The following is a 14,702-nucleotide window of genomic DNA, read 5'->3' on the forward strand; positions in this document are numbered from 1 at the left end:
CTTCCCGCTGAGCAGACAGCCCGATGCGGGGCTCGATCCCAGGACCTTGGGACCATGACCTGAGACGAAAGCAGAGGCTTTAACCCACTGAGCCACCCAGGCACCCCAAGAGATCCATATTTTAAGCTATTCTTTCCCTCATTCATTTTGTCTCCAAAAGTGCTTCAGGAACAAGAGTACCTGAATATAAGACTTAGGAAATTTCAGGCCACTGAATCACGTAAGTTTGCTCCCAATTTCTCTATATATTTTGAAGAATTTTCTCATCCTTCATTTGTTAATGTCAGGCCTTCAGCTGATTCTATACCCTATACACCTATGAGAGTCTTGGCTGCTGAAAGTTCTTAGGTATTGGATATTCAGAAGTCATTCAAGGTCATCCAAATAGTGTATATTTCTGTCACCATTTCCCCCCACCACCACCCCTGTAATCCTTTGTATATAGGTAAGGCTTATTGGTATCAAGATAGTAGAACAGCAGCAGTAATTTATGGATAATGATAATTTTTGGAAGAGACAGTTGGTCTTTGGGAGTGATCCAGGCCTGCCTGAACCCCACAAATGTCACTAAAGTACTTAAGGGTCATAATTATCTTTTCAATTATTAGATTATATCAGGATCATCTACTGTTCCTGGGTAAAATAGAAATCTGTTCAAATCATAACAGAAAGGCTGTATTAGTCCATATAATAATATTAAACAAAACTTCCAAAGATGTCAACAGGATTGTGTTTCTACTATGGAGATATCCCTGAAAATGTACCCTTTGTTAAAATAAATTCTTAGATGAATGATAGCTCATCAGTCATGAGAGATTACATTATATACATTTAAAAATGTATTCAATATTGTGAGGGTGGTCTGGCTGCAATATCTGTCACCCAACTGATTGCCAGGGTTGATTCAGCTGAACTGGCTGGCTAGGTGGGTAAGCGTTCCTCCCTCATTCCTCCATGTGCATCCCTCCTGAAGTTGCATGCTTGGTTGATGAGGATGACCTTTCCCAATAGAGGAGGACCATTCATCAGTCAAGGGTATATGAGTAGCTGACTCCCCTGCTAGCACCTCTAAACAAGCTCTCAAGATCCATTTATAGGAGAATGTAGGGTAGTAAAGCTTCCAAGATTCCAGACACATCCAAATTAGGTGCTGCATGTGGCAGTCTGCCTGTCTTTAAGTAAGTAAGTAAATAAAAAATAAATGTATTAAATTATAAAGTTTTATTTTTCTGGCATCAGAAGTTACATTTTCAGCTCTCAGATTATTTGAGTCATTTTCATTGGATTTTTCTTGAGAATAATTTAGTTTATGGCTCTAACTATGTAGAATAGGAGATCTTTGTACTGGAAGGAACCACAAGAAAGTATCTCATCTGGCCTCCTGCATTCAAACAGGCAAGTTTGTTCAAAGAGTTCAGTTCTGATTTGTCTTGACCATTTAACTCTAGATCACCAAGAATGGTTAAATGAACTAGCATATAGGGACATTAACTATATACTAAGAAGTTTTAAATGTACCTCAGTACTAAAGGTATGACTGTCTTATTTAACCCTTTCAATAAACATTATCTAGATAATAGAATTATTATTTTCTTTTCTTTTTTACAATAATTATTTTCATTTCAAATTTTAGTGCCCTTTGTTTCTCAAATAAGAAATCTCCAGTTCAACCCGACTAATGTATTCCCTGTTACCAAGTCATCATGTAAATATCTTTTTTTATTTCCTGATTTGTTCATACTAATTTGGCTAACTGAAATGCTCAGTTCCTCCCTCTCTACCAATCTCTACCTCTCTACCAATAACACATTACATGGTCTTTAATCTCTACACTACAAACCATATCTGAAATCTAATAGCATTTACTATCTATTTGGTATGTTCCATAATATGTCTTGTTTGTATGATGACTTAACCTTTTGTTGGCTCCATGGTTGTTCTCCCCTAACTAGGAAAAGATTTCTCCCACACCAAGATTATGGCATATTTCTTTGTATTTATTTCCCAAAGCTTAATTACCTTGTGCATAGCAGACATTCTTTAAATATGTGTTGAATGAATACATTAATGAGCTCAATAAGATGGCATTTTAGCATAGAAGACTTAATATTCCAAAGTTGCTAACCTATAAGTGATAATGAAATAGTTCAATGCATTTAAAAAGTGCATAGAGAATATAATAATGCACTTTATAAACTAGAACAGATAGTTCTGGAAAATTTAATTCTTTGCTCTGGCTACTAATAAAAAATGCTTTAGGAAGTCACTGTAAATACTGTAATGGTTCCAACTTTAAATTACAGAAGTGACAATGGAAGGAGAACATCACCATATAAGTTCATAATTGCTTTAGCTTCTTTATGTGAATGTGGTATAGCTTTGGAATGTTAGTTTGGTTTTCATATTCCGTGTATGGAATCCAAAACTTTGGCTCTGTGTTCCCATATACCTTAAGGAACTGTTGCAAACTTCAATAGTGAACTGACTAAAATATGAAATACATACCCACATTTGTTTCCAGCTTTTACCTAAAGTTGAAAACCATTTCTCAGAATTTGAGTTTGTATAATATTTTAAATGGAATATATTTCACTTGGGAAATATCTGTTTTTTTTTTATAAACATATAATGTATTTTTATCTCCAGTGGTACAGGTCTGAGAATCGCCAGGTTTACACACTTCACAGCACTCACCATAGCACATACCCTCCCCAATGTCCATAACCCCACCCTCCTCTCCCAAACAACCTCCCCCTAGCAACCCTAGTTTGTTTTGTAAGATTAAGAGTCACTTCTGGTTTGTCTCCCTCCCTATCCCATCTTCTTTCATTCATTCTTCTCCTACCCCCTTAACCCCCCCATGTTGCATCTCTACTTCCTCATATCAGGGAGATCATATGATAGTTGTCTTTCTCCGCTTGACTTATTTCGCTAAACATAATACCCTCTAGTTCCATCCACGTCGTCGCAAATGGCAAGATTTCACTTCTTTTGATGGCTGCATAGTATTCCATTGTGTATATATACCACATCTACTTTATCCATTCATCTGTTGATAGACATATAGGTTCTCTCCATAGTTTGGCTATTGTAGACATTGCTGCTATAAACATTCGGGTGCACATGCCCCTTCGGATCACTATGTTTGTATCTTTAGGGTAAATACCCAGTAGTGCTATTGCTGGGTCATAGGGTAGTTCTATTTTCAACATTTTGAGGAACATACATGTTGTATTCCAGAGTGGTTGCACCAGCTTGCATTCCCATCAACAGTGTAGGAGGGTTCCCCTTTCTCCACATCCTTGCCAGTATCTGTCATTTCCTGACTTGTTCATTTTAGCCATTCTGACTGGTGTGAGGTGGTATCTCATTGTGGTTTTGATTTGTATTTCCTTGATGCCAAATTATGTGGAGCACTTTTTCATGTCTCTCTTGGCCATCAGATGTCTTCTTTGCAGAAATGTCTGTTCGTGTCTTCTGCCCATTTCTTGGTTGGATTATTTGTTCTTTGGGTGTTGAGTTTGCTAAGTTCTTTATAGATTTTGGAAACTAGCCCTTTATCTGATATGTCATTTGCAAATATCTTCTCCCATTCTGTCAGTTGTCTTTTGGTTTTGTTAACTGTTTCCATTGCTGTATAAAAGCTTTTGATCTTGATGAAATCCCAATAGTTCATTTTTGCCCTTGCTTCCCTTGCCTTTCGCGATGTTCCTAGGAAGATGTTGCTGTGGCTGAGGTGGAAGAGGTTGCTGCCTGTGTTCTCCTCAAGGATTTGGATGGATTCCTTTCTCACATGGAGGTCCTTTATCCATTTTGAGTCTATTTTCATGTGTAGTGTAAGGAAATGGTCCAATTTCATTTTTCTGCATGTGGCTGTCCAATTTTCCCAACACCATTTATTAAAGAGGCTGTCTTTTTTTCCACTGGACGTTCTTTCCTGCTTTGTCGAAGATTAGTTGACCATAGAGTTGAGGGTCTATTTCTGGGCTCTCTATTCTTTTCCATTGATCTATTTGTCTGTTTTTGTGCCAGTAACATACTGTCTTGATGATGACAACTTTGTAATAGAGCTTAAAGTCCAAAATTGTGATGCAACCAACTTTGGCTTTCTTTTTCAATACTTCTTTGGCTATTTGAGGTCTTTTCTGGTTCCATATAAATTTTAGGGTTATTTGTTCCATTTCTTTGAAAAAAATGGATGGTATTTTGATAAGAATTGCATTAAATATGTAGATTGCTTTAGGTAGCATAGACATTTTCACAATATTTGTTCTTCCAATCCAGGAGCATGGAACATTTTTCCATTTCTTTGTGTCTTCTTCAATTTCTTTCATGAGTACTTTATAGTTTTCTGAGTATAGATTCTTAGCCTCTTTGGTTAGGTTTATTCCTAGGTATCTTATGGTTTTGGGTACAATTATAAATGGGATTGACTCTTTAATTTCTCTTTCTTCTGTCTTTTTGTTGGTGTAGAGAAATGCAATTGATTTCTGCATATTGATTTTATATCCTGACAATTTACTGAATTCCTGTGTAAGTTCTAGCAGTTTTGGAGTGGAGTCTTTTGGGTTTTGCACATATAGTATCATATCATCCACGAAGAGTGATAGTTTGACTTCTTCTTTGTCAATTTGGATGCCTTTAATTTCTTTTTGTTGTTTGATTGCTGAGGCTAGGACTTCTAGTACTATGTTGAACAGCAGTAGTGATAATGGACATCCCTGCCGTGTTTCTGACCTTAGCGGAAAAGATTCTCCATTGAGAATGATATTTGTGGTGGGCTTTTCATAGATGGCTTTGATAATATTGAGGTATGTGCCCTCTATCCCTACACTTTGAACAGTTTTGATCAGGAAGGGATGCTGCACTTTGTCAAATGCTTTTTCAGCATCTATTGAGAGTATCATATGGTTCTTGTTCTTTCTTTTATTAATATATTGTATCACATTGATTGATTTGTGGATGCTGAACCAACCTTGCAGCCCTTGAATAAATCCCACTTGGTCGTGGTGGTGAATAATCCTTTTAATGTACTGTTGAATCCCTTTGGCTAGTATTTTGGTGAGAATTTTCGCATCTGTGTTCATCAAGGATATTGGTTTGTAATTCTCTTTTTTGATAGGCTCCTTGTCTGGTTTGGGGATCAAGGTGATGCTGGCCTCAAAATGAGTTGGACGTTTTCCTTCTATTCTATTTTTTGGAACAGTTTCAGGAGAATAGGCATTAGTTCCTCTTTAAACGTTTGGTAGACTTCCCCTGGGAAGCCATTTGGCCCTGGGCTTTTTTTTTTTTTTTTTTTTGGAGATTTTTGATGACTGTTTCAATCTCCTTACTGGTTATGGGTCTGTTCAGGTTTTCTAGTTCTTCCTGGTTAAGTTGTGGTAGTTTATATGTCTCTAGAAATGCATCCATTTCTTCTAGATTGTCAAATTTGTTGGCGTAGAGTTGCTCATTGTATGTTCTTATAATTGTTTGTATTTCTTCAGTGTTAGTTGTGATCTCTCCTCTTTTATTCATGATTTTATTTATTTGGGTCCTTTCTCTTTTCTTTTTGATAAGTCTGGCCAGGGGTTCATCAATCTTATTAATTCTTTCAAAGAACCAGCTCCTAGTTTCATTGATTTGTTCTATTGGGTTTTGTTTGTTTGTTTATTTCTGGTTCATTGATTTCTGCTCTGATCTTTATGATTTCTCTTCTCCTGCTGGGTTTAGGGTTTCTTTCTTATTCTTTCTCCAGCTCCTTTAGGTGTAGGGTTAGGTTGTGTTCTTGAGACCTTTCTTGTTTATTGAGAAAGGCTTGTACCACTATATATTTTCCTCTCAGGACTTCCTTTTTCTGTGTCCCACATATTTTGAACCGTTTTGTTTTCATTATCATTTGTTTCCATGAATTTTTTCAATTCTTCTTTAATTTCCTGTTGGACCCATTCATTCTTTAGAAGGATGCTATTTACTCTCCATGTATTTGGGTTCTTTCCGAATTTCCTCTTGTGATTGAGTTCTAGCTTCAGAGCACTGTGGTCTGAAAATATGCAGGGAATGATCCAAATCTTATGATACCAGTTGCGACCTGATTTAGGACCCAGGATGTGTTCTATTCTGGAGAATGTTCCATGTGCACCAGAGAACAATGTGTATTCTGTTGCTTTGGGATGAAATGTTCTGAATGTATCTGTGATGTCCATCTGGTCCAGTGTGTCATTTAAGGCCTTTACTTCCTTGTTGGTCTTTTGCTTAGATGATCTTGTGTGTTTTCCTTGTTTAGTGCTCTGAATATATCATGCCAGTTCTTTGTGGCCTGACAGATCTCTGTGGATAAGTCTGCTGCCAATCTAATATTTTTACCATTGTATGTTACAGACTTCCTTTCCCGGGCTGCTTTCAGAATTTTCTCCCTGTCACTAAGACTTGTAAATTTTACTATTAGGTGACGGGGTGTGGACCTATTCTTGTGGATTTTGAGGGGGGTTCTCTGCGCCTCCTGGATATTGATGCTTGTTCCCTTTGCCATATTAGGGAAATTCTCTCCAATAATTCTTTCCAATATACCTTCTTCTCCCCTTTCTCTTTCTTCTTCTTCTGGAATCCCAAATATTCTAATGTGGTTTTGTTTTATGGTGTCACTTATCTCTCGAATTCTCCCCTTGTGGTCCAGTAGTTGTTTGTCCCTCTTTTCCTCAGCTTCTTTATTCTCTGTCATTTGTTCTTCTATATCACTAATTCTTTCTTCTGCCTCATTTATCCTAGCAGTGAGAGCCTCCATTTTTGATTGCACCTCATTAGTAGCTTTTTTTGATTTCAACTTGGTTAGATTTTAGTTCTTTTATTTCCCCAGAAAGGGCTTTTATATCTCCCAAGAGGGTTTCTCTAATATCTTCCATGCCTTTTTTGAGCCCAGCTACAACCTTGAGAATCGTCATTCTGGACTCTAGTTCTGACATATTACCAATGTCTGTATTAATTAGGTCCCTAGCCTTCAGTACTGCCTCTTGTTCTTTTTTATGTGCTAAATTTTACCACCTTGTCATTTTGTCCAGATAAGAGTATATGAAGGAGCAAGTAAAATACTGAAAGTGTGGCAAAGACCTCAGGAAAATATGCTTTAACCAAATCAGAAGAGACCCCAAATCATGGGGGGGAGAAAGAGGATAAAAAGAGGTTCAGAAAAAAAAAGAAACAATTGGGGCTCCTACGTCACTCAGTGGGTTAAGCCTCTGCCTTCGGCTCGGGTTGTGATCCCAGGGTTCTGGGATCGAGCCCCACATCGGGCTCTCTGCTCAGCAAGTAATTTGCTTCCTCCTCTCTCTCTGCCTGCCTCTCCATCTACTTATGATCTCTGTCAAATAAATTTAAAAAATCTTAAAAAAAGAAACAATTAAAAAAAGAGAACAAATAATGAAAAAAATATAAAAAAAGAAAAAATATATTAGATAAACTAGTTTAAAAACATTAAAAAACAAAAGGCTAAAAGTTAAAAAAAATTTAGCGGCAGAAGAAAAAAAATTGAAAAATAAATTAAATTAACTGCAAGACTAATGAATCATGGGGAGAAAGCCATGAGTTCAGTGCTTTGCTTTCTCCTCCTCTGGAATTCTGTTGCTCTCCTTGGTATTGAACCTGCACTCCTTGGTAGGTGAACTTGGTCCTGGCTGGATTTCTTGTTGATCTTCTGGGGGAGGGGCCTGTTGTAGTGATTCTCAAGTGTCTTTTCCCCAGGCGGAATTACACCTCGCTTATCAGGGGCCGAGCGCTTTCAGGAGCTTTTGTTCCCTGAACGCTTTACATAGAGTTCCTGAGGACGGGAATGAAAATGGCAGCCTCCCAGTCTCCGGCCCAGAGGAGCCAAGAGTTCAGTGCCCCACTCCTCAGTGTACCCTCAGAGAATATTGCCCAATAACTCCCGTCTCCCTGGCCTCCAGCCGCGCTCTGAGCTCACCGAGCCTGCGACCGGTTCAAGGTAACCCGGAGATGAGAGCTCACTCCTCGGCTCTGTCTCTGTAGCTGGCATCCCCATTCTAATACCTTCAAGCTCTGCGACACTCAGACACCCCCTATCCTTCTTTGACCCTGTCAGACCTGGGGCCACACTGACCCCTCATGGGCTTCACCCTGGTTTAGCCTCTGGAGTGATGTCCCTCAGTGGAACAGACTTTTAAAAGTCCCCATTTTGTGCTCTGTTCCTCCGCTGCTTGCCAGGAGCTGGCCCTTCCCCCTGCAGTCTATCTTCCCATCGCTTTGGATTCACTTCTCTGCCAGTCCTACCTTTCAGAAAGTGGTTGATTTTCTGTTTCTAGAATTGCTGTTCTTCTTCTTTTCGCTCTCCCATTGGATTTGTAGGTGTTTGCAATGTTTAGATAAGCTATCTAGCTGATCTCCTGCTACCTGATGTAGCCTCAGCCTGCTACTTCTCCACCATCTTGACTCCTCCCTGGGAAATAGCAGCTTTTAAAGTTGTTGAAACAGTTTTCCATTTTGAAATTCTGTTTTGCATAGTTGTCACTGCTCCCTTTCCTAGTTGACATTCTCTCTTTGAGAAATTGTGGCAAATATTTAGAAAATTAAAGGTAACATCCCATGAATTTATGAAAATATGATTTGTTTATATCTGTTTTGCATAAAATTATATTTCTATTGAGACTTGAAAGTTTGGGTTCTGTGTGTGTGTGTGTGTGTGTGTGTGTGTGTATGTGATTTAGAGAATGATAATTAACAGAGTACAGATATTTATTATTAAGGTAGCAATTGTAGGTTAATTATTTTAAATAAAGACATTAAAAAGAAATTTAATATTATAAGAAAGTATTGTATGAAATAGTAAAAAGGAAGAATATCTCCTAAATATTATCATTTTCCTTAGACACCTAGTTTCACAAAAGTAATTCCTGTCTACCATGAAATACCCGCCTGGTAAAGTGAAAGCTCCAGGGGCATGTTCTTGTTAACTTTTTTCCTCATCCAACAAGTCAAGAGTGCTAAGCTCTTTCATAAAACAATGAAACCTTTTTTTTCAGTTCCAAATTCAGGAAAGAATATGGAATGACTTAATATTTAGCCAGTTATAATGTTCAGTGAAGCTGTGTTTCACAAAATAAACATACCCATGGTGAAATAAATCACCTTTTCAAAAAGTTTAAAAACAACTGTAATTTTTTAAAAATCAAAGACCTTTTATAAATTTATTTTTGTATTGATCTTCACATGCCCCCTTGTGGTAATCTATAGGAGACAATCCAAAGTCTCTTAAAAACTGAAATGTTTTACTTTTTAGTGCATTTAGGTTTAAATTATTCTCTTAAAAATTACCTCAGTTTTGGAATTATATAACAATATCATAAAGATTGATATCTTAAGAAATTCTGGGTTGTTCATATGGAAGTAAATTCTCACCCTTTCTTACTATTTCAAAGAAAATATACATTTAAAACAGTAGTAAGTAATTGGATTTTGCACAACAAATTGTGGCATGCAAATCAAAAGAAATATTTAATAAGACACACTGATATTCTCCTTGTATCTTTTGTAACTTAAATGAAAATTGGAATAATTACAACATACATGATGAGCTCCCAAAGCATTGTGCATAGGATGCCAGAGAAAATAATTATATTTCCCAAAATTATATACCAACTCCAAACTTGTTCTAAGGGCTGCAGTATTTATTAAGGAAAGTCTTTGTACAAATAGCAATGTTGGAGCAGATTCTGAGCCTGTGAAGAGAAGCTGAACATGTGGGTTCACAAAAATGTTAAGTACAAACTGAATAATGTAAAGTGCAAGTAACCATGTACCTGAAATAAATGTTCTTTAGACCCTGCCAGCTGTACAGACCTCTGTATTAAGTTATGTGTGGAAACCAACAGAAAGAAATACCTGATCCCTACCAAATCGCCGGTTTTACAATAGTTTCAAATGCACATAGTAGTATAAAATATATAGTATGTTGACATCTGAAGCCTGGGGGCTGCTCTCCTAAATGTTTTCTTAGATAGACTCTCCAGATTTAACAAATAATAGAAGCCCAGTTATATTGGAATTTCAGATAAACAATGAATGATTATTTAATAAACTATTTCTCATGAAGTGTTTGTTTCAAATACTGGTATATGATGAAATTTTCAACAGTTTATATTAGGAAATATAATGTACTAAGTTGCATTTTTGGATAATGTACTAAGTTGTCATAAAACTATATTTTTTCCATATTTTATTTCTAAAGCTATGTCTACCTCACATTTTTTGCCCTAAATATGCACTTTTTCTTATGAAATAATGATAACACTGGATAGCATATTTTGTTGTTTTTTAATTGCAAAAATTGAAGGTGACAACATATCCCATTATTTTAGATATATACCTATTTTTGTGCATGTATATATATGTGTACATGTGTATATATACACACATATATGTATATGAACATAGATTTTATATGTAATAAATTACATATAAATTAATGTCTTAAACTGCTATTTAGCATTCCAACATATAGACTGTATTATATTTATCTGATCTCCAACTAACAAATAACTTTATTTCTAAACCTGCAATTTGGTAGGGATCAGGTATTTCTTTCTGTTGGTTTCCACACATGCCATTAAAATCAATATTGACTTCAACATTCTTATATATATATATGTCCTTATATATAGTGAATTTATATAAAATATATACCTAAAGTGTAATTGCAGGATCATTAAGGTCTGCACTTTTCTAATATGACTCAGTATTAGTAAGTCATATCCCAATTTGGCTTTTTAAATTTTACTTTTTAACTCCATCAACAATGCATAAAAATGTTGTTTTCTCGGTATGCTAACTTTTTTTATATTTTCAGATATTTTATTCAGCTTTATTGAGATACAATTGACATATAACATTGTGTAAGTTTCAGGTGTACAATGTGTTGTTGAGGGTGAGAACATTTATGTGCTACTCTCATGACAACTTTATACTGCTAATCTGATACAGCTCCTCCTTTCCCACAACAATTTAACCTCCTTTAACAATTTAACATCCTTTAGGGCCTTCCTGTGCTCTGGACTGGCCTACTACACCATCCAATCCTGATACTCTTTCCCAAGGTTTACACATAGGGACCAGCCTGGGCCTTCCTTCTCTGGTCAGTGCCTTAGGCTCTGGATTTCTTTTATCAGCCAGACTTCTTTAATTCTTTAATGTCACAATTCCTTAGGGTCTACAAGATGGTAATTAACAAATCGGGTTAATTAATTTTTATTGTTGTGTTACTGAATGTTTAATGATTTAAAAGGTTAACCCTTTCAAACAAATGCTACATGATCTCACTTATATGCAGAATTTACAAAACAAAACAAACGAATAAGGGGGGGGAAAGAGAGGCAAACAAAAAATCTCTTAACTACAAAGAACAAACTGAGGGTTGTTGGAGGGGAGGTCGATGGGGTGATGGGTTAAATAGGTGATGGGTATTAAGGGGGGCACTTTTGGTGAGCACTGGACGTTGTATGTAAGTCATGAATCACTAAATTCTATACTTGAAACTAATAATACACTGTATGTTAACTAACTGGAATTTAAATAAAAACTTGAAACAATAAAAGGGGGCTATCCCTCCTAGTTTGAGCTTATATCTTAGTAGTTCTTGTCAAGGAGGGATACTAATAATACCCTTGTCAACACAAATTGAAGAAACCTTTTAGAATTTCTAAAAAACAACAAAAAAAAATGAGGGTTTTATTCAAGCCCAAGTTAGGACAGTTGCCTGGGATACACAATTTTCACAAAGACGAGATTGCTCATCATCCATTAGCCCATCTCCTGCCCACTTCCCCTCCATCAGCTCTCAGTTTGTTCTCTATAGTTAAGTCTTACAGTTTGCTTGCATCTCTTTTTTCCCCCTTCCCCTATGTTCATCTGTTTTTTTTTTTCTTAAATTACACATATGAGTGAAATCATATGGTATTGGTTTTTCTCTAACTGATTTATTTTGCTCAACATTATACACTCTAACTCCATCTAGGTTGTTCTAAATGACAATATTTCATTCCTTTTTATGGCTGAGTAATATATATATATATATATATATATATATATATATATATATATATATAAAGATGTGGTATATATACCACAGTTGAGATGGGTATTAAGGAGGACACTTGTGTTGAGCATTGGGTGTTACATGTAAATGATGAATCACTAAACTCTATTCACAAGACCAATATTATACTATATACTGACTAACCAGAATTTAAATAACAATTTGAAGGAAAAAAAAAACAGAAAGGAGAACATTCTGGTAAGGGAACATTTGGTGTAGGGTTATACACATTTTTACATAACATTTATACATTATTAGACAAAGAACATTTCAAAAAGTTTAGACCTTATCTTAAGTTTCTAGTATATGCAAAGCTGTGTAACTTAAATTTTATGGGAACCAGGGAGGTTTCCTACTCTTTCTTACCCTTTGTGTTCAGAATGCTCCTTTTTGATTATTTGCTTTAATGAAACAGATGTACAGTGTTTGCTTGGGACAGAAATAAAGCCTATGCTTTGAGTTTTTGCTGAGTCGTTCTGACCTTGGTAAATGTTAAAGTATAGCTTCCCTGGGAACCCAGGAGCAGGGACCATAAGCATTAAAAGTTGAAAGTGTTCTTTATCACTCTTATGAACTTAAGTGGCAGAAGTGATTATACAAGAGGTCCTTCAGAGTGACATTTAATCATACCACTAAAGTGCCATGGTTAGCCAGCATGCTTAGAGATTATGGGGGATCTGCTTAAATTAGTTTAGATTTGCATTCAACTAAAAGTTAACAAAGCTCTTTTTCCTTGAAAACTTCAAAAATTCATATATTAGTTAATTTATTCAAGATAGTCTCATGACTATGATTGATTTGTTGCTGATTTTTTAGGACCTTGGAGTCATTATTCTGAGTATTAGTTTCCAGTGATAACTGCAAATAGAAGATGGTGGAAACAGGCAAACCAACTTTATTTTGTACTGAGTCCAAAATTTAATCTGAAAGGTTTTATTTCTTCTTACTAAATTATTGATGCCAGATGTGTTTCTGTGTGTGTGTGTTTTCTTTAATTATAATTTTACTACATTTGCAATTGTGTTAGAACTTTATTTCTCATGTGTGAGTTTATGAGAGTTGATCCTAATAGTGATTTGTAGGTTACATATACTTGATTTATAAGTTTCACATTTCTTAAACATTTCCTAAGAATGCCAGTGACAAAAATGTAGCCACATATTTTAAATTGCCTATAGAAAGACAATTTGTACTTTGCCATCCAGCATGATCTTTGTGTCATGTGTACCTAATACAGTTTCCTGGTACATAATGATTGCTCAATAAATGTGATTGAAGACTTGATGAATTAGTGACCAGTTTCAATTGGAATTTTCAACTAACGTTTCTCTCTGGAAATTTATCAGATCAGTACTTTTATTTGCAATAGGACCAGAATGACTGACTACATGCTGAATAAAAGGCTATTTAAACAGCATTACTCCCTGGCTTCTCATTTGATTGCAGCTTCCAGAATGAATAAAAAGAAAAATGTTCCTCAAAAAGGTGCATATTTATCAGATTAAGTGGCAAGGAGAGTAGGTCTCTGTTTCATTTCTGAGCAATTATAAAGTATGCTCAGAAGAAATGACTATAAATTTAGCGGACTGTGGCTTATTCTCCCAAAGCTGAAAATCCAGCCTGAATCAGCTGAGAACAGAGAAGGGAGTAGCTTTTAATACTCAAATGTCTGCATTAATGTGTTCTGAATAATTACCTGCCATCTGGGAGAAATTTATTCAGAAAAAAGTTACTTATTTACTGAAACTATTGTCCCTACTTATGTTTCACCCCAACATATACTACAGGTCAGTTAATTACTGCAGATTTCTTCCCTCTGCAGTAAGGAAACTGAGAGGTTATCTTCTAGCTTTTCTTGCTCTCTGTGGTTCCTGGAAACCTACTGAAGAGAAATTTACAGTCTGGGAAGCAGTAGAAGTAGCTTTGTTAGCATGTGAAGAAACATGACAACTTTTGGGGGTTGAAGTTGTAACAAATTGAAACTTGTAAAAATCTTAAAATGTTGCTCCATATCCCTTCCCCTCTTTTTGTGTCTCCTGCCAGCTGCATTCTTTAGTCACTAATTCATGCAGTATGGTTTGCAAGGAACTTTAAAAACAATATTTTCCCTGCTGCTATTCCTTGCACTTTCATTTGTGGTCTAAATGATCTATGTAGGAAATATTTACTTTGAGGTTTTGCTTTGGCTCAAAAATTGCCAAGTGATCAAACTCAGGCAATGACCCCATTGATCTGAACAGTGGAACTTTTGAGTTTAGTATAACGTACAGGCGAACTGTTTTAAAAATACAATCCCAGTTATATTTGCAAATTTAATAACCCTAATGTTCTTTCATGTTTAAATTAAAAAGACAAGTATCGAGTTGCATTCTTTCTGAATTTTTTTGTCTTTGAATCTTCCTGAAAGAAAGAAAAAATAAAAATAGATTTGAGTTTTAGCTTTGATGGTTCATTCATTCATTTGTTTGTTTGTTTCCAGTTGCTCATTCTTTGTTTTGTGATTTTTTTTCTAATCCTTGTTGAAAGAAAGTATTTGTGAATGTGAGACCTAAGGTCTGCACTTCGGGTAACCCTAATCTTTCATAGTGGGAGGGGAGTTTCTGGACCTTTAAAAACTGTAGTA

The sequence above is a fragment of the Mustela lutreola genome, chromosome X (genome assembly GCF_030435805.1).
Source record: "Mustela lutreola isolate mMusLut2 chromosome X, mMusLut2.pri, whole genome shotgun sequence".
Taxonomy (NCBI): domain Eukaryota; kingdom Metazoa; phylum Chordata; class Mammalia; order Carnivora; family Mustelidae; genus Mustela; species Mustela lutreola.